We start from the raw sequence: 20,256 nt of genomic DNA on the forward strand, positions 1-20,256 counted from the left end.
GCTCCATTTCAATGTCCCAGGTCTCCATCCAATCAAAGTGATCCAGTCTGGCCTTCCTCATCTTGCCACACATGTTAAACTTATGGAATCTTCTCCAGTCACAGCACTATGGCACTTCACTGTCTTCTTTAAAAATGTAGTTGTGAGGTAGGGGACATGGCCTGTGGGCAAAGTGCTTGCTGCACAAGTCTAATGACCTGATTTTGGATCCCCAGAATTCACATAAGGGCCGGACACAGTATCTCAAGCATCTATAATCCCAGCATGTCTTTACCAGAAGAAGCGAGGCAGAGATAGGAGACTAGCCAGCTAGCCTGATGTATGCAACAAAGAGCCAGATACCCTGTCTTAAACTAGGTAGAAAGTAAAAACCCAAAGTTTAACATCTGAGTTCAATATGTGCACCATGGCTTGTATGCACCCCAATTCAGACACATGCACACACACACACACACACACACACACACACTGTTGCTCTCACATTTTTGAAAACCAATTTATTGCGCTTATTACAAATACACTCTTGGGGCTAGAGAGATGTCTCAGTGGTTAGTTAAAGCTGTTCTTCCAGAGAACCAAGTTTCAATTCCCAGCACCTAGATGACAGCTCACAACTCTTAGTAACTCCAATTCCAGGGGATACAACACCTTCACACAGACAAGTGGGCAAACACCAATGCACATATGTAAAAAATAAATGAATAATTAGCTAGGTGGTGGTGGTGGTCATGCCTTTAATCCCGGCACTGTGGGGGCAGAGACAGGTGGATCTCTGAGGCCAGCCTGATCTACAGAATGAGTTCCAGAATGGCTAGGGCTACACAGAGAAACCCTGTCTTGAAAAACATGAATAAACAAACAAACAAAACAACAAATCCAAATGCACCCTTCATTCATCTTTAATGAAAAATCATTTTAAAACTTCAGCTTGAGCCATAGTGTTATCTGTAGCAGAGACAAAAATGGTCACTCCCCTGGCCTCTATTCACAACAGCTCTGTTGACACCCGTCTGTTTGTGAACTAAAAAGAAAGGTCCCATTGCCTCAGACTGTGCACACAGCTGGCATGTCTCAGAGCAGGTGACCACACACTATTCTGAGAGATTCCAGAGAGGCACACGCTTAAATAACAGCAAAGGAAAGGAGAGCTAAGCTCACACATCCCAAACCTATCTAGAGACCCCAGGAACTGCACACTCTCGCAGTGCTTCAACAAACACCAAAGCAGCAAGAAGAGAAGAAAAGAGGAATGAGCCATGGAGACAGCGAGAGCCGAGCGAGAGGTCCATTTTCCCATGTGCCCTCAGCCAAGGCCTGTTCTCCTGCACTAGAGGCCCCTTGTCTCTTAAACCCACCCATCACAAGGCTGGGGGGGGGCAAAAATGAATCTGTGCATTCACTCTGTTTTCCAGGTGCAGTGTAATTAAAAATAAGATCAGGTTGAACCGATATGACCCTAATTATCTTTATTAAAAACACAGGAGGCAGCAGAGACCTGTACAAAAGAAAAGTCTGTTCTTAGACCACAACCATGAGAAAAACCCAGAGCTTGGAGAACTCTATGGCTAGTCTGCTTTCCTGAATCTGATGTTCTCACAGGTTGAACACCTTAACCCCTTCCTGCTCTTGATTCAGAAACCGTATTGGTGTGGTGGGTAAGCTCTAGAATCCCCACTTAATTTGCCTGCATCCTCCCTTTGCCAGCTGGGAGATGCTGGGGAAGACTCTCCAACTCACAAAGCCTCCATCTTTTCACCCTTGTAATGGGAACACTCCACAGCTGCCGTATAGGCTTGCTGTCAACTCAATGAGACCATGTAGCTGCTTTGTGGTGGGTTTGGAAAGCTGAAAGTGCTTAATGACCACAGCCTACTGTTGTTATTATTGATGTGGGTGTTTGCTGGTGGTATTAGCAGAGACAGTCTATGTGCCAATCATTGTCATGATCTGGGTGGGGGCTCTCATGTCTTGGCCTTCATTATCCATCCACCTGGCACCTCATAGTCCACCCAGGCCAATTGCATATTCTCAAACACATGTAGTATGGACATGATTCCCATAGCAATGACTCCCCAGCAAAGATCAAGTCTAATATAGACACTGAACATCTCTTTTTACACCACAATAAATCCTCCCTGAGGTGGCCTTGTAACTTAAGAATTGTGGCAGGGACATCATTAGACGTTGGGACACAATGTGACAGTTACTGCATTTTCCTTTATTTTCTATGAACATGAAAACAGGTCTATACATCCTGTTTAGTTATGGTGTTCAGTGGTGATCCTTATGTGTGTCCTTTTATACAAACGGGGCTGCTTCCCACACCAACAAAGTTCAGTATATGATAGATTTCCCAGAACAAACTATATGATATCCTAAACACTGAGGGAAGCTGTTAGTTCTTTTTCTGTTACTGTAATAAAAAGCACTATGACCAAGGTAACATATAGAAGGAAGGGCTCAGTTGGGCTTACTGTGTCAGAGGATAAATGTCCGTCACAGTAGAGAAGCTTGGCAGGAGGCTGGCATGGTGACTGGAGCAGCAAGCAGAGAGCAAACTAGGGATTGTGCTTAGAAACCTCCAAGCCTGCCTCCAAGTGGCATACTTCCTCCAGCAAGGCCACACCTCCTCTCATCCCCCACCCCTGCAAACAGCACCATTAACTCAGGGCCAAGTACTCAAACACCTGAGTCTGTGGGGGATATTTCTATTCAAACCATCACAGGAACCATTTAAACACCATCCATCGGTTACAAGGGACCCAGTCACGAACGTCTGCAAGTACGGCTGACCTAGTGGATGCTGCATCGCTTATGTCACATTCCAAGAGTCCAGGGTTTGCCTTTTATCTTGTTAGGAGGAAGCAGTGCTGTCAAGTGCTTCTCTATCGGGGTGATTCTGTATTGCTAGTGTGATGGAACTTGATCTTATGGGAGCTATATATGAGCTGACCAGAGAAGGACTTATAGAAGCAAACGTCCTTCTAGGTAATTCCCTAAAGACCAAGTTATACAGACTAAAGCAGCCCTGGAATCTTTGCCTTGGTGGCAATTTTCAGTGTCTGGGATGTCATGTCCTGGGGAGTCACTAATTGACGGTTCATCTTGGAATCTGTAACTGAGCTTTTCTAACCTTGGAAAGGAGGTAAAGAAAAAGAGAAAGAACAGAGACGAGATACAATTTGTCTCCTAACCGATGAGGCAACGCTGCCGCAGGACTCTTAAGAACTCTAACCAGGGAATGCTAGGGTGAGCTTGTGTTCATCCTTCAGTGTGTCTTCCATGGAGAGCCATCCTTCCTCTATTCCATGGGCCCTGGGGAGCTTGGCAACCACAAGCTCCTTACCATCATGGAGGGCATTTTACCTGGGCTGAGCTGAGAACATCTCCTCTAGAAGTTATTCCAGCCAGAAGAGAAAAGATCTCCTTCTTTTGATTGGCTGAGTAAAGGCCAAGGCTAGGATGGCAGCTGTACTTTCCTGCCATTTGCTGACAGGCAGCCTCTTCACACAGAGAGACAAAGGAATAGAACTAAGAGATGGAAAACCTGCCAGAATTTTAAAAGATTCATCGTAACTCCTGGATGTAACTTTGCCTGAAGCTGTTGAGACTGCCAGGGACATTCTGCCTTTTTTTTCTCCTCTCTTAAGCCTATTTGACTTGGGTTTATATCACTTTCATCTAGAAGCATTATCCAAAAAAAAAGTTAGAAACATTGCTGGGCAATGGACCTTAGTGGAGGGTAAGGTGCTTGGACAACATGAGACCAGGAGCGTAATCACCTCCAAGTTACTAAAGGACAAACTAATCTTAGAGAAGAATATTCTAGTGCCTCAGAAGTGGCAGGGCTGAGATTTAAATCCAGATTTTTCTGTCTCCAAATACCCTGGTGCCTCCTCAGGTGATCAGAAGCTATGGAACTTTTCAGGTGCCATTATTTTCCAAGACAGTGTGATGGAAAGAGACCAGCATTTGCTATGGACTTCTCTCTCTCTCTCTCTCTCTCTCTCTCTCTCTCTCTCTCTCTTAACCCAACACACTTGTAACTAGAAGAGCTTACTAACTGATGGCTCTTCCTGCCCTCGGGGACCGCAGCTGTCCCACTGGGCAGGTTGGGCAAACAAAGAACGGGGACCAGCCACACACTGAGTCTGAGTGTGGCAGTAAGTAGTTATGGCTCAAGTAAGAAGATGGAGTAAATATTTAAGGTTATGCTCAAGAACATTCACATATGAGAACTTAGCTCAGGTCAGCCCTGAATGCATATCAAGGATGGGTAGAGGAATGGGGTTAGAACTTCAGAGAAAACTGGCTCTTGGGAAAGTTCCATATCACAGGGAGTTCTACGGAGTGCTTAGTGGGAAGAAAGATGCTGAATTGGGGTTAAGAAGCTAGAATCTCAAAACTGTAAACACAGACAGCAATATTTATGGATATTCTAGTTAACATGTGCACGTGCGCACACACACACACACACACACACACACACCTACTTAATGGTCGACTATAGTGATGAGGTTATATGTGCCACCCATTAACAACTGCATGAGTGCCCACATGCAAACACACGTGTGACATACAGAACACGATCTAGAAAGTCGAAATTTTACAATAGAGGAAGAGAAAAGTATTAATTAATCACGCACAGCTGAGGAGAAATTCTGAGTGCTTCCGCGAGCCTGTGGGCTGAGGCCCAGCATGGTGGGCAAGGAAGGAGAGAGAGAATTCAGCCAGATCATGGAAGAACTTCTTGAAGACTGATACACAGAAGTGCTGTCGGCCCCTTCTTGTTAACATGACATCTCACAGAGTAATACCGGTGAGTGAGATTTTCAATTTGGAAAAAAGTCAGCTCTCTAAATCCAACATTAGGTGGATTGCAACACTGGTTGTCATGTCCAGTACCTGGAGTGGCAGCTCTGGCTCTCTATGCACAGAATGAAGCTGGTGGAAGGGAACTGGTTTATCTGAGCCCATCCATAGAGGCTGGAACAAAGCAAGCGCAGAACCTGAGCTTGGGACTTTTGAGTGTAAATGCATGCCCTCATCTTCCAACATTAGTTTCTTCTGCCCCATCTCTGTTGCTGGAGGAGGCTGCATGAATAATGAACTGGCAAGAGACTATGGTGGCACACTTCCTCTGTGGAGGAGGGGCCCAGCCTGAAGGCATTGTATCCAACTAGGCTTGATGAATCTGATGATTTGGCTCATGAGCCCTGGAGCAACTCAACTGAGATGATATGGGGAAGACATTCAGGGCAGGACCAGTCAGTTCAAGACCTCCCCGCCTTCCTCTCCAGACACACCACGTAGCTTGCTACCAGTCACATCGGTCGACACGCTTAAGTTCCTCCAGCACACGAGGGCAATAGCATGGTTCCAGCATGCCAGATGAGGCATAGAGAGGGCAGGTGGTGGTTACAAGGTCAAGAGCAGTGAGGCCAGCAAGCCCAGCATTAGAACCCACGCTCACCCCACTGATCAAGTCTAAGGCATTAAACGACAAAACAAAAGAATAATCAGAGAGAGGCTGAAGCATATCTTCAACCCCCAAACCCAGAGTCACCATAAGGTTTGCACAAGCTTATTTATGTCTGTAAAATCAGCCAAAGAACAATATAACCTCTACTATTACCTATCACACAAAGGCTACATCCAGTGTGAGCAGCCACTACGGGATCAGTTCCTTTTATCACGTTTCTACGTAGTCTTCGGGTGTGTAATCACCTACCCATTTGTGAATCATTATGTAATAGTTTGTCTTCTTCAATATCCTGGCACTCGGTGCTGATAACAAGCCAACCCATGGCTGGGCAAACAAAGGAAACTTGAAGCTCAAGAAGTCTTCCTTGAATGAATGGCAGAGTGAATGAAACATTCCTTGCCGCCCTGGAGTCGCACATTTTTTTTTCTGCTCCTGGTGGGAGGAGAATATTGCTTTGTTTCTCCTCATGCCGTCTTGGGACTCTCACGCATTTCCCACAGCAGATCTGCATGGTGTTTACAGGTGCCTTCTGAAAACCGCCCACTCCTGGGTTTCTAAACTCAGAGAAGCTGTGTCTCTGAAATGTCAGCCGCTCTTGTTAAGTCTCCTGCTCAAAAGAAGCGAGGGATTCAGACAAGGAAAGTTTTCAGCTCCTCTCTTGAGCATGCCAACTGTATAATGAGTCTGTGGGACTGAGTTTATTTCCAAATTTAGACCCACTCAAAGCACAATGGGGGCTTCTAAACTCATCCTGGTGGCTCCCGACCCGACTTCTGACTTTTAAAGATTACAGATTTTTCTGAGTTCCTTGAGTGGTGAGTGAGTGGGAGAAGAGAGTTCCAGAAGACACGCTGCACGGCTCTGATCATCATGTCCATTTCTCTAAATGTGGTTATGTAGAGCCTGCATTCCACTCCCATGGGGTTAGTCTACAGGAAATATTTTCCCAGCCTTTCAGAGAGACTGTTTTATTTCAGGTTGACCAATCCCTTCCAAGCCCTCGCTCTGGTCTCCTTGCTATATAGATTTTGTAACTGCTTCCTTGTGATCTCTGCTTTCCTTATTTTTATTTCACTTATACACTTTATATCCTCCTCATTGCCCCCCTCCAGCGGATGATCTTTGCCTTCTTAATCTTAGCGTTATAATTTCCTTCCTTTTGAAATCACTCAATGACTAAATGTACATTTTAACCCCTATTTTATTATTTGAGCCATTTACATTCATCATATAGGATAAATCTTCTTCATTGTTTACCTTAAAGATGATTTTAAATTTTATTTTAATTACTTAATTACATTTGAGACAGGGCTTCTGTAACTCAAAACAAAGTGGCCTTCCCACCTCAGCCTCTGGAGTGCTGAGCTATAGGCAAAAGCTACTATGTCTGGCTCTGTAGCAGCAGTTTTTTGTTTTGTTTTTGTTTTTGTTTTTTTTTTAAGATTTATTTATTTTATATATGTGAGTACACCATTGTTGCTGTCTTCAGACACACCAGAAGAGGGCATCAGATCTCATTACAGATGGTTGTGAGCCACCACGTGGTTGCTGGGAATTGAACCCAGGACCAGTGATTTTAACCGCTGAGCCATCCCTCCAACCCACTTTGTAACAGCTTTAAACAAGACATTTCTTTCTACTGAAGCTCCAAAGCTGAGAGCAGCGGTAGTGAGGGCTCGTGGTTGGAAGTAGGGATGATGTTCCATGTAAGCAGAATGAGGTTCGGCTCTCCCTGCTTCTGAAATTCTTTCTGTCAGGGTTGCATCAAAAGAGCCAAGGGAATAACTGACGCATTACAGGGCAAGAACCACGACAGGAGCAGTGGAGGCTTCGATCGGTCGTCTTTTTCCTCTGACCCGGGGAAGCCAGAGGCTGATGACGGGTGCTTAGGGTGAAAGCAGAACAGAGAGGCTGAAGGATGGCTGTGCAACATCAGCACCCTCGCCCTCTCACCTGCTCCGTCCTGGAAGTGAGGACTTCCAAAGAGAGTTAGAAGGGTAGATGTGGAAAGTAAGATCGGGCTCCCTAAGATGGCAGCTTCCGGTTCTCTGAAAGTGGCCCAAGAAGATAAGGACCCTGCCTAAAATATGCCCAGTGTGTGGGGAAGTAAGTAATTCAGAGCCTTCCCCGCTAATTCAAGAAACCACTGCTGTGGTTTATATAACTAGCTGTGCACTATCCACACAGCAGATAATTCACAGTTGTTAAGCTCTCGTCCACTGGGTCCACCGGGTCCTCTGTTTCGTCATAAACCCTGGCTCCTCCTCATACCCCAGAGGGAAGTTGGGTGGCTTGGGCTGAAGCATCACACTTTGTCTGAGGGCCTTTTCTGAGATGCAGGCAGGAAGCAGGAGTCAGAGAAACACTATACTCAGCATGATGCTACCCTGGGTTAATGCTCACCCCTAAGGCCGGGATGGCTATAGGGCAAGCCTGCCAGCACACTGCTTATGTTCCACACTCTGTCCAGAGTGGATGCTTTCTCCTAAGGGCTGTAATGAAGTCCCAGAGTCAGTAGGACTTATAATTCTTCTCCTTCTTAGAAGCCCCTTGCCCTATCTCAATAGCTGGATGGAGAGGAGGGAAGCAGGAAGCAGCAAGGATGCCCGAGGTGGGTCATGCTCAGCAATCTCCATGGAGGCCCTGCCTGGGGATAGGAAGGTCAGAATTCATCAGGAGGTCAGCTAACCTCCAAGTGATGGTACCAGAGGAGGAAACTGCAGAGTATATTACAAAGGGACCCTCAATGTGACCAGGATTTGATGACAAAACCTCTCTAGGAAGCAAACATTACTGTTTTTGAGCAGTGACTCTAGTGTTCGAACAACTTTCCTTTTCCTTTTCTCTACAGAAGTGGTGTAAAATTGATGTCATGCAAAATGCAATAAAACATGCAGAATATAAAGGAAAAGCATAGAAGCACACCATAAATGACTAAAATATTATCTTTCTGAATTTTGTGAGATTCATAGCAGTTGCTACCAAGAAGTTGAAATTTTCTGTTTTCCTTCTTCTTTAAGGTGACTTCGCACCTAATCTTGTACTTATATTTTATTCTAAATTCAACATTGCATTTTTTGTTTATTTGTTGATGTGGGAAGGACACATGCATGCCACCCCTTCCACCTTTCAAGCGGGGTTCAAATGGCATGCACTTTGGGTGTTGTATGTAATGTCACAGTTTCCCAGGCTTGCTACCAGCGACACTGTGTGATGCTTTCATTCGGGTCATTTCCTGTCCTGCCTTGGAGAAGAGAAGTTGTCTCAGAGGGCTTGTCATGGAAAATTTAACCCTTCTGAAATATGCAGCCCTGACACCCAGCACATCGCCAGAGAGTCCCCAGTCATGCTAAGTGGGTGTTCAAGAGCATGGAAGGATTTCTTAGAACTCATCTGTGGCCTGTACCCCTTCATCTCTCAAGTGGAGACTGACTACTGGGGTAGGGATGGGGTCCCCTGATAATAGCTCCTAATTCATAGGGTCTTGGTCATCCCTCCTCACCCATATTGTAGAGGAATTAATAGAATAAGCCTTCCAGAGATGTTGAAATGAATTCCATATTGAGATTATAACATATAATAAATAATTAGCAAGAGAGATTATTTTGGGAGAATCTGTGAAGGTAAATAAATATGGAAATGCCAGGAGCATGTGCTTATTAAATGTAAACACACAAGTTAGGTTTGTTATACAATCTCATCTTTAACTTTCCCTCATTTCCTCTCTTCCTCTCTGGCCCCTAAAACAGAGATGATCAACTAAGCAAAAAAAAAAAAAAAAAAAAAAAAAAAAAAAGCTGAATAATTTTCAGTAACTTAGGAAAGACTTGTGTTGCTTGGCTGAAAGGAGAGAAGAAAAGAATTTTCTGGAAGGTCATTGTTATTAGAAGAAAATATAGGGGTTTATTATGTTGGAGTACTGAAATGTATTCCTTGGTTAAGTGTCAGAGGGGTAAAAAGCCATTAAAACAGTACAGGGTACTTTTGTGTCAACCACCAAACTCCAGGTCTGGGATTTGCAGTGGCTATGGCTGCCATTACACTGTGGTTGCTTGAGAAAGACAGGGGAGAGATTTCTAATACCTTTGTGGCAGTGGTTAAGTGCATGGACCCAAACCGTGTGGCCTCCACATATATTTCCGTAGGAAAACAGAACTCACCTCCTGAGTGAGTTGGCGACATGGGCTCAGAGCCTTTCTATCTTTCCTATCGATTACCCACCCCTCACCTGAAAATCTCTGCTGGAAAATCACCTCGCCTTACATCACATCCTTCTGGAAATTGCTGTGTGGTCTCAGGGCGAGGGTCTAATCAAGCCGTTCTAATCAAAATCTTTCCCACAAATTTAAATACAATTAAAAATTGATGGTTGACAGTTCCTCTCAGTTGGTAAAAACTGTGTGACACAGAATTCAACAACTTTTGTTTCCTGTGTCCCACCTTGGGAGAGAAGTCTACCTGCAGTGAGGGAAAGGAAGCCAGCAGGGGTGTGACCCAGTGAGGTGTGACGCTTGACTTCTGGTCACCCCATCCTCCTGTGAGCTTCCCCCCTTCCTGTTGGTTTTTCCACATTTCCTTGGGTTCCATGAACCACTAAGGCCTTCTTTTGTCTCCACTGGTTCAAACTGGTTTGGATCACTAATTACCAATGAAGTCCTGTTTTGCCTGCTGTTTAACTATTTGATTAATTAAATACTGGAAGCTCTCTACCTCAATTGTATTCACAAACTATTTTTTTCTGCCCGTGAAAATTGATGTCCTGAATGTAATGATTTTTTCCCCTCTAGCTCTTGCTTCTACAAATTGATTATTTAGAGCGATGGGAAAGAAGGTATCAGAACACAGCCAGATAGTATGTCACCCCCGCCCCTAATTCTACTACTTGGAAGGCTGAGACAGGAGGGAGAAGTGCAGGAAGGACCCAACCTCAAAAAAAAAAAAAAATCCCAAATACACAAGCAACAACAACAAAACCACCACCACAACAAAAAACGCAACAACAAATAAAAAGTCATAGATATATTCCAGTAAAGAGAATGGGCGCATGACTGGTAATAAATGTGTGAAATGAGTTGTTTTCTTGACCTATGCTGTCTCTTTCACAAGGGCTTACTTTGCACAGGGCTGTCAACGGTAAAGCAGACTAGAATCTCTGCCCTTGCAGAGCTGATGTCCCATTCTCCTTTCTGGATAATGAGAACACCAGCTATTGGTGCGACTGATTTTAGAACTTGCACATCTTTCACTGGATAGTCACACATGTTCTGAGGAGGGCATGGCCTTCTGTCTGCTTTCTTCATCCAAGTAAATATGGCAAAAGAAATCTCTGCTGCCCTTTGTAACTCAAGCTCTGTCCATGAGTCACGTGGAAGGTATCTATCTGTCAAAGGCCAGGGGGATGCTGAAGCAGCCCACCCATTTCCAAAGTACTGGAGCAAAAATGTATACGGCTCATTGAGAGTCAGAGGTAGAGTAGTGGGGATATGGCACAGTGGTCAAGGGCATTTATTACTCTCCCAGGGGACCTGAGCGGAACCTAGTACCCATATCCAGTGGCTCATAATCTCCTGTAACTCCAGCTCCAAGGGGCTTCAACACCTTTGCCTCCTCGGACACCTGCACTCACGTTCACACACCCACAGGCAGACACATACACCCACCCCACCCACCCCACACACATATACATCATTACAAATAATCTCTAAAAAGTCAGAAGGGTCTGCGGATTTAGCTCAGTGTTAGAGTACTTGCCTAGCATGTGCAGGGCCCTGGGTTCAAGCCCCGCTTCCATCAGCCCAGCCCAGTTGAAATGGCTCTTACTGAGAACTCACAGCTATGGGCTTCGCTTCTTCTGAACTTTAAGAGGGCGTGTCTAAACTCTGGGGTTGATTGTCTACAGCCAAAAGTCTTTGAATTGCCCTTGGTTAACAAGGAAACTGGTAGAAAAGTCACCTCTTAGTCAAGATGGTGCCAGCAATCTGTTTCCTGGTCATCTGGGGCTTTCTCTCGCCCCTCTTGAGGGTGAATCTTGGGCTGGAAGGTGAGGTAGTAAAGGCTTGGGCTGGTAGGTATGCCCCTGTGGGTGTGTGAGGTGTGCTGCTCTTGACTGCACAGCTTCCCAAACTCTAGGGAACTACAGATAGCTTAGGGCTGATGGGAAACAAGATTTTGAGACTGTGAGATGACAGCTTCCAGATGACAACCTTTTCCCTTGTATAACATATGAGATATACTGTGCTCCGGCACCCTGTCTAGACTCATCCACACTCACACCAGAGCCTGAATCCTAAATACTCAGGATTCTGCACGCGGCTAAGAGGCCTGGGCACTTGCAGACCAGAGCTGCTAATAATGGCTGCTCCCCTGGCAGGAAGCCAGGGAGCAGCCTCAGCTTGTTCATCTGTCAGAGTGAGAAGCCAAGGGCTCTGGCGAGCACCTGCTTCCAGCCCTCAGGAAGCCAGCACTGAATTTAGGCCCTCAGCAGCCGAGCTGCGGAGAGATGGGATTTACAGACAATTGCCTGCAACCACAGTCAGGCACACAGCCTATAACCAACTCGGTTTCTGCCAAATGCCTGGCCCTGGGAAACTGCAAGGGAAATAGCTAGCCACCAGGAGGTGGGGGTGGGGGGTGGGTTGGATCTTTTTGTTTATTTTTTTTATCAGCACATTTGGGGTCTATTACCATGGTTTCAGGTTTGCCCCGTGTGGGGGCTTTGTGAAATAGTCTCTTTTTATTTGGTAATATTTCAGATTTGGGACTCTCACGGGGTTATCTTCCTTCCTTGATCCTAGAAACAAAGGCAGTGACTGATAACTTCTTACTCCGAAAGGCAAAATAATTGTGTCTCTTCCTTATCTCAGAGAAAGGCTTCATTTTTTTTTTGATGAAAAATATTAATCACCCTATCTTTTACACAGTTAAGCTCCTTGGCAGTGCATGGGAAATTATCTGTTCCCCACTCGACTCAGCAAAACCAAGTCTATATGCCCATCCTTAATCTCTTCTAGTTTTCTTCCAATTAGATGCAATCTTTTTCCAATACTCTAATTAATACTTCCACATTAAATATTAGGCCTTATAAGAGAAAAATCATCTGTAATATAGTCAGATCGAGCCAAAGAGGATTTTCAAGCTCTTGCCCTTAATCTTTCTTTCAATTTTCTGCCATTTAGAAACAATTTTTTCCCCAACACTCTAATGAATGCAAATTATATTCGTGATTAGTTAGTATTATGCTAATCTGAGCCTGGAATTTACCTAAATCTGCATGGTGTTGTCTGAGCACCAGATTGCTTTGGGTTTCTGAGGAAAATTACATTAGCCTGCCAGATGTACAAAACATGATAGAGTAGAAATCTGAGCAAATAATCAAGATTACATTAGTTTTGTTTCTTAATGAACAACTGTTGGCATTAGGGATTACAGACAAATTATGGTTTTCCTCTCTGAGCTCAAGCAGCTAAGCAGCTGTTGTGAAGGTCCCCTTTTCCTGACTACCCCTAAATAGATTGGGAGCCACCAGGGCAGAGGGAAAGCATCTAAAATTTCACATAATTTAATTTGTTCCATTACAAAGTAATCATCACTATGAGGCCCACAGCTAACCTCCAAATCCACCCCCACCCCCACCCCACCCCCCATGCAACCTCTCTCTGGAATGTGGGAGCCATTTGAGGGTTTCTGGGACAAACTCAGTGTGTTTTTCTTTCTCTCTAGAGTGAGTGGAGGGACGCAGGCTGCATGCCTTGGAGGCATACCTGCTTTCTCTACCCTCTGGGCCACTGTCCAAAAGGGTGCCTGCCTAATTCCTGCTACTTGGGTGACACAGATGGAATGCTGCTGATAAGGGCTACAGAGGTAACACAGTACATCTGGCTGCAGTCTCGGAGGCTGACTGCACCAGACACTTGCAGAAACAACAGCCATGTGAGCTTAGACCCTCATCCAAGGTTATTTGATCTATGTCTGTGAAGTCCCACTATAATGAGATCCTTATCCTACAGCAGATGCACGGTGGTGATGGTAATGATGGTGGTGGTAGTGATTGTGGTGGTGGTGGTTGGTGGGTTGGTGGTGGTGGTGGTGTGTGTGTGTGTTTGTGCTGGGTACTGAGTGCTGTGTGCATAGGTGAAGGGTTTAGAGGGGTAATTTAACAGTCCACGGTCCTGGTCTTTGACGTTTCCCTTGACATCAATCTGTAACACAGCAGGGCTGTGGACTTTCCTGCTTACTTTAAGTGCCTCACTTACAGCATACTGCCTCATTCAATGTGCCGTTTCTGGGTCCAGAGACACGCTCTCGTCCTGCAAAAGCCAGGGCTTTGTACAGGTCCTGTCTCCTTCGGAATCAGTACTTTCCTTTCCTCCTCTCCCTCTGGAGAAACCGTAGCACTGCCTATGAATTAGTTGTCCTACGGAAGTGGGAAGAGGCCATCTCTTAATTTACATACTCACTTTCTTCCCACACTGGATTTGTCACAGGGAACGGAACTAAGTCCGCTTCGCTCCCATAGTATCGGTTGTAACAATTCATGAAATTCTAGACATAGGGAACAGATTCATAGAATTGCAAAGACAGTGTTGACAGGGAGAGAAAGCTTGAATTTCTATACCACAGCGTGGATGGAAGTTCTAAACCATAGTGCATTTGTGACGATTATCATCACGGACACATGCGCAGAGGCTGAGAACCCCTCAGCCTCCAGACCCCCACAAAGAAGATAGGAGCTGCGGTCCATGGTCACAGGCATTTCTTGACTTGCTCTGTTTGGCTGACCAAGACTGCTTGAAGGTGGAGTTCATTTTGCTGGCTCTTAAAATCTCCTCCCAATCATTCTAACCTGTGGGCCCATGGCTGTTCCGGATTCTCACAGATCACTGCCACCTGCTGTTCTCCCAGGTCCTGGAGTCCTTAGAGCTCATCCACCTAAGAGCTCATCTAGTGTCCAGGAGTGAGATCTGAGTGGGCTGATGGACTAGGAGGACAGCACCGGCGAGAGAAAGTAAGGAAGAGATCTGTTAGGCTTACTTCCGGTTCTTACTCCCAGCCCCTCACATCTGTACCAGGAAAGGAATTGAGAGGAGTAGAAGGAAGGGAGGGAAGGAAGAAGGAAGGGAGGGAGGGGGGAGGGAGAAAGGGAGGGATGAGGGGGAGGGAGAAAGGGAGGGAAGTAAGCCTGTAGAGCAATTCCCCCTCTGATTCCCAGAAAAGAGCGGAAGCTTCTCCTCCAGCCTGTTTGAAGCTCCAGCAGCCTCGCCTCCCGGGATTGGCAGGAGCATCTGTGCCCTGCCCCTCTTCAAAAGATGACTTTACATCCTAGTGTCGCTCCCATTTTAACGTTAGCTCCCCTTAAAATGTAGATTGGGAAGACACCAGAGAACAGACTCTAAAAGCAAGTAACTGTCCTTTCTGACTTTGCTCGTTCACATGAGACTCCTTGCAGAGCTGTAGCCCTCGTGGTACATGATGCCTTCAGGGCTGAGGTCTCCTCGGGGACAAATTCACACCAGCTACCTGCTCTGATTATTTTTATAAAAGGTCAATTCTTTATATACCCATTGAGCAATTGAACACTAAGCACTACTCTTCCCCCCCAAAAAACTCTTGAGTTTCATTCTAGCACCTTATTTTAAAACTAAGGACATGTCTTAGCAGATAAGTCTTCACAACAGAAGACTCAACAGTCATAAACAGGAAGCCGGATGGTTCGCAGATGGTTCCCGTCTGTCCTTCTGCCAAGGACGGACTGACTCCTCTGGACTTGGAGTAGCCCAGAGAAGACCCCAGTGGGATGTTCTACAAGAGTGCATAGCCTAAGACCACAGTCCTTAAAATAATCACTTCCAGATAATAGGAAATTCCTTCAAAAGGTGAGATTCTAATCATGGAAGGCCTGTAAACACAGGAATTGGAAGTATGTCTGGGCAGAAATTGAATTCAGTTTCTGAGAAGACTTTTCATATCCAAATGTTTTTCAAACCAATGGGCCATGGTATTGATTTAAAGAAGCAGTGTTTGTATTTTAATAATGAACTAGAACTCACTAATGATATTAAAAGTTTAAAATACTAAGCATAAAGACTACTTTACATATATTTTAAATATTACCTGCCTTATGTGTGTGCAAGGTGAAGCTTTAGAACAAATGAACTCATTTGTACAATGGCTCAAAACTGTGTGATCATAGATAGGCTGGTGTGATGGCTCTGTGGTCAATACTAAGTCTGACAACCTGGCTTCAATCCCAAGGGATTGACACACACATACACACACATGCACGCACACACACACTCCTGCCTATGCAGGAGAGACTTACTATAATTAAAATGCCAAGCTTTGCATTTGGCTAAAATGACATTAATGTCCTGTGACACAGGAGGCACCGGGACATTCAAAAGTTCTTGCATATCTTTGGTTGGGCACAATGGTTTTACTTTTCGGGCTGTTCCTTCTTAGTTGAGTGGACATGGGCGAAATATCTCACTCTCTGCACTTTGGTGTCTTTGCTGTAGAACGGCAGTCACATACACTCACACATTTCAGTGTTGCTGACAAACTTACGTGAGATATGTGCCAAGTCTGTAGCAGATAGACTGACACAAGGGAAGCCTAAAGGGTAGAGTCATTTGAAAAAAATTGCAGCTACACCTCACAGTTCATAAAGCGATTTTCTCAGTTACCAGAGTCTTTCAAGTATAGCATTCAGGTAAAAACATGATCAGAGAAGCATCCTCTGAACCAGTTTCCTTGGCAGTCACTCAGACTCAGAAGGACGCCTGTTTGCTAAGAGAATGGAGTTGTTTCGGTGTCCTTTATTTGGGGAAGTAGCTCTTCCCAAAAGCCTAGCAATACTCAATAGTTATCCTTTTTATTAATATTCTAACCCATTGCTAGACTTAGCTCAAGAGTCTGTAGGACACTGACTCTGTAAACATCAGCAACATCACACATGTATGCTATGATTGGGAAGTCGCTGTTAAAGTTTAGGAAAAAGCAAAATGACATGGGCTAACAGTTCCACACATTTGATAAGAAAGCTCCTGTGAGGGAGAAAGGGAAGTTAGAGGGAAGGAGCCCAGCTGACAAAGGTGGCTGTACTGCGTGCTGAGCTGATTGATTGATTTCTTAATTAATTTATGATGGCTCAACAATAATTACAAGCTACTGTTTGTCAGCCAAATCACTTGCGATGAAGTCAAAGGTTCACATCTGGATGAAGGTTCCAAGGATCAATGCATCAATTAGCTGTGTTGGCTTTTGTCCCACTCCAAAGCTAACATGTGTCATTAATATTCCACCATTTGTATGTATAAACTAATTGATTGAACATTCATGCTACATAAACATGCGGTTTGTATTATGTGGGGTTCCACATAATACATCCTTCATGCCAATATAATGAATAGCCTCAAATAAGAAAATGAATATCATATTGGAAAGTAAAATGGCAACTGAATATTAATTCTTCTATAGAGACTGTGTCAGGTCATGGTGATCACTGTATAACAGAAAATTCTTCAGTTTTATGGAAGAATTTGCTGGAGCAAATTTTAGAGGTGATAGACCTTTGGTGTGCGATTGTCCAACTCTATCAATAAGGAGCTATATGTGATCTCACAAAACAGACACCCCCACTGTTCTCTGCAATGGATGCTAGGACATCAATGATGCTAACCACAGCTGTGTGATCTCCTATTTCATCTGCCCAAAGTCCAGATTGGAAACATGCAAATCTATTTACTTAGAGTAACTTCTGCCAGGTTCACTGTCAGCATCAGCACTGAGTGCTGAGCTTGGTAGGAGACATTGAAGCACCTGGGAAGGCAAAGTAGATTCTAGTTCCCTATCAGCACAGCTCTCTAGGCTCTGCTGGGGAAGGCGGGGCAGTGCCTCTGATGTCATCTGTGACAGGGTTGCGGTGGGAGTAGAGACATCTATCCACCGGTGACTTTCCTCCCATGTTTCCCCACCACTGTTACACAGTTAAATACACAAAAGCTTCTGGGGATGATGTGTAGAGAAATATTATTGATCACCAAGTAACTAGTCATCTTATGTGGTGGGCTAGTGTGGCAAAGAAGAACCTACTAGAAATTTCAGAGGCTTCTAGAATACTCCAGTTTGTTTCATGAGAGCCAGGTGGAAAAGGAGTCCCTGGGAAACAGGGGTGAGCAGGCGACTTCCCAGTGAGCTAAATTTGGGGCTGAGGTATTTATAGCCAGCACACTGAGTGCAGGCATAAGCAGCAGGACTCCAAGTTTTTATCACACCCGAGAGAACCTTGCTGAAGCAGGACTGAGCCCAAAGACAGTCTCTTCACAGTAAGGATCCCTTTCTTAGGCTTGTTTAGAAGTAGTGCTCAGCAAATGCTTGCCCTCCCTCCCTCTCCCTCTCTTCCCATCTCCCTCTCTTCCCCCTCTCTCTCCCCCTCCCTCCCCCCCTCCACCCCATTGTGCTTCATCTTAGGTTTTTGGTATTCCTAACTCATTCTTCTGACCCCTCAGCACAATATTGTTAAAATGCCAGTCTGTAACAGAGGTCTTTCCATAAAGGTACAAACATGGAAAATAACCCAACATTTAGAATAAAAAGACCCCCCTCTTTGTGTGCGTGGGTCCGTGCATGGGGGGGAGGTAGGCAGAGGGGAACACATGTTTTTGAAACAGTCTCTTGCTGGTACTTGGAACTCTCACCAAGTAGCCTACATGGGCTTCCCAGCTTCCCCAGGTAACCTCCTATCTCAGGCTTCCAGCTCCAGGATTGCAAGAACATGGCACCATGCCTGGATCTGTATGTGGATTCTGAGACTCAAACTCAAGTCTTGCACTTAATAGGCACAAGGCAACCCCTGGATATTCTCCCTAGCTCAGAAGAAAAATGTTATTAAGTTAATGCTATTCAAGCAGAAATAAGAGGCTAAAAATAAAATAAAAAAACAAAAACAAACAAACAAAACACACTAACTCTATAGCCATAAACACAACATCTGATGTGTTTAAACACATTAGGCTCTCCTAGACTCTGAAATGTCCCAGTTATCATGAAGATGGTGGCATGAAAACACAGGAGTGAAGTGTGCTCTAGGCGTGATTTGTCCATCTTCAGCCTTCCTCAGCACTGTATCTCCTAAGGGGACACGGAATTGGCTGCTTTTGCTTCTGGGTATCTTCTCGCTCTTTCCTTCAGTTTTCAAACTCTTAATTTCATTAAAACCCCAACATACTTGGAACACATGTAGGTTTCATTTCTGAGTAGGCCACCTGGGTGGTCTCAGGCTACAGCCTGGCAGCCCTTCATAATCCATCAGCTCAGACACTGAGCGCTCAGCAGGACCCCACCAGCAGAGGAGGTGAGAACTGTTGTGATGAAACTTAGCTTCGATTTATTAGGATCCCTTCGTGTGCAATGCTGTTAACGGTGATAAAGAATTCCTGCTCCCTATTCCCTTAGGATTTGTAAGTTTGTGTCCCAACAAGTTTGTGCAAGCAAGCAAGACAAACCTTAACACAGAACCAATGTCGTATACTACTAACATGTGGTCATTCACATTGAACAATCATACATGCATGTCACATAGAACATAGAAACACACTAAGTTGTGTTGGTCATTCATCTCAAACCGTTGCTGGTGATGTTGTTATTTCTAACAATTCTAAAATTAGTCTGGAGAGATGTCTTAGAGCAGGTTCTCAACCTGTGGGTGAAGATCCCTCTAGCAATCCTCTATCTCCAAAAATATTTACATTATGATTCATAACAGTAGCAAAATTACAGTGATGAAATAATAACTAAATAATTTTATGGGTGGGGGTCATCACAACTGTATTAAGAGTCATAGAATTAGGAAGGTTGAGGACCACCGGCATAGAGGTTAAGAGCACTCGCTGATCTTGCAGAGGGCCTGCAGTTACCAGCATCTATATGGTAGCTCACAGCCATCAATAACTCCAGTTCCAGGAGATCCAATGGACTCCTTCTTTTGATCTCCTTGGACAGTAGGCACTCACATGCCACGCAGACATACATGTAGGAAAAAAAAATGTGTACCTAAAGTGAAATAAAATATTGGAAAAATTATTTACAGTATCATGTGCCCTCTAGTTCTCTAGTTTGTAACAAGCCAAATCCTCCGTGTTAATGCACACTGAGCACAAGCTGGAATGGTAACCCACAGAAGAGTAAAGCTTTTCATAGTGATGCCAATGAGCGCAAGGTTGCATTCTGGGAAATTTTTTTCCTTCTTCTTGTCTTATTAAACACACAAAAGGCAGCACAGGCTCTGCTATTTCACAGGGTGTTGGTGATTTAGCCTTGTGGTCTGAAGAACTCATCTTTTGAATTCTGGTCACAGAATCTGCAAAGGATGCTACATGATGCTTTAGACACCAGGAGTTTTTCCATTGTCTGGTGAAAACGTACCCCTCTACACACTCCAGATTATGGGCAAAAGCCTGAGAGCATCCCTTTACCTACTCTGGTGGAACAGCAGCAGCTAGGGTGTGTATGTTGGGTTTCCTTTTTCTTGAAGCTTTTAGCGTGTTTACTGAGCATCACCTCACCTCAGCTTCACTAGAGCGAGCGCTGCGAGGTGCTAGTAGACACCAGACCTAAAAAGCACCAACACTTCACCTGGCAGTGGATTTCCAGAAATTTCCTCCAGATGGCTTGTGACTATAGCGAGCCTAATTGTCTCGAGGGAAGAAGAATGGAATCACACTTCCATCGAATCCCTTATCCTCCCTGTCCACAGGCAGCCCCTGAACAAGTGA

General features: G+C 44.7%; 1 long non-coding RNA gene across 1 annotated transcript; it reads left to right on the forward strand.

The window, feature by feature from the left end:
* The first annotated feature begins 13,230 nt into the window (after positions 1–13,230).
* On the forward strand, positions 13,231–15,614 carry Gm11269. The gene is made up of 3 exons (XR_390681.3): positions 13,231–14,278; positions 14,387–14,489; positions 14,694–15,614. It is a non-coding gene; the product is annotated as a predicted gene 11269 (long non-coding RNA).
* Positions 15,615–20,256: the final 4,642 nt, after the last annotated feature.

This window comes from Mus musculus, chromosome 4 (genome assembly GCF_000001635.26).
Source record: "Mus musculus strain C57BL/6J chromosome 4, GRCm38.p6 C57BL/6J".
In the NCBI taxonomy this organism is placed as follows: Eukaryota; Metazoa; Chordata; class Mammalia; order Rodentia; family Muridae; genus Mus; species Mus musculus.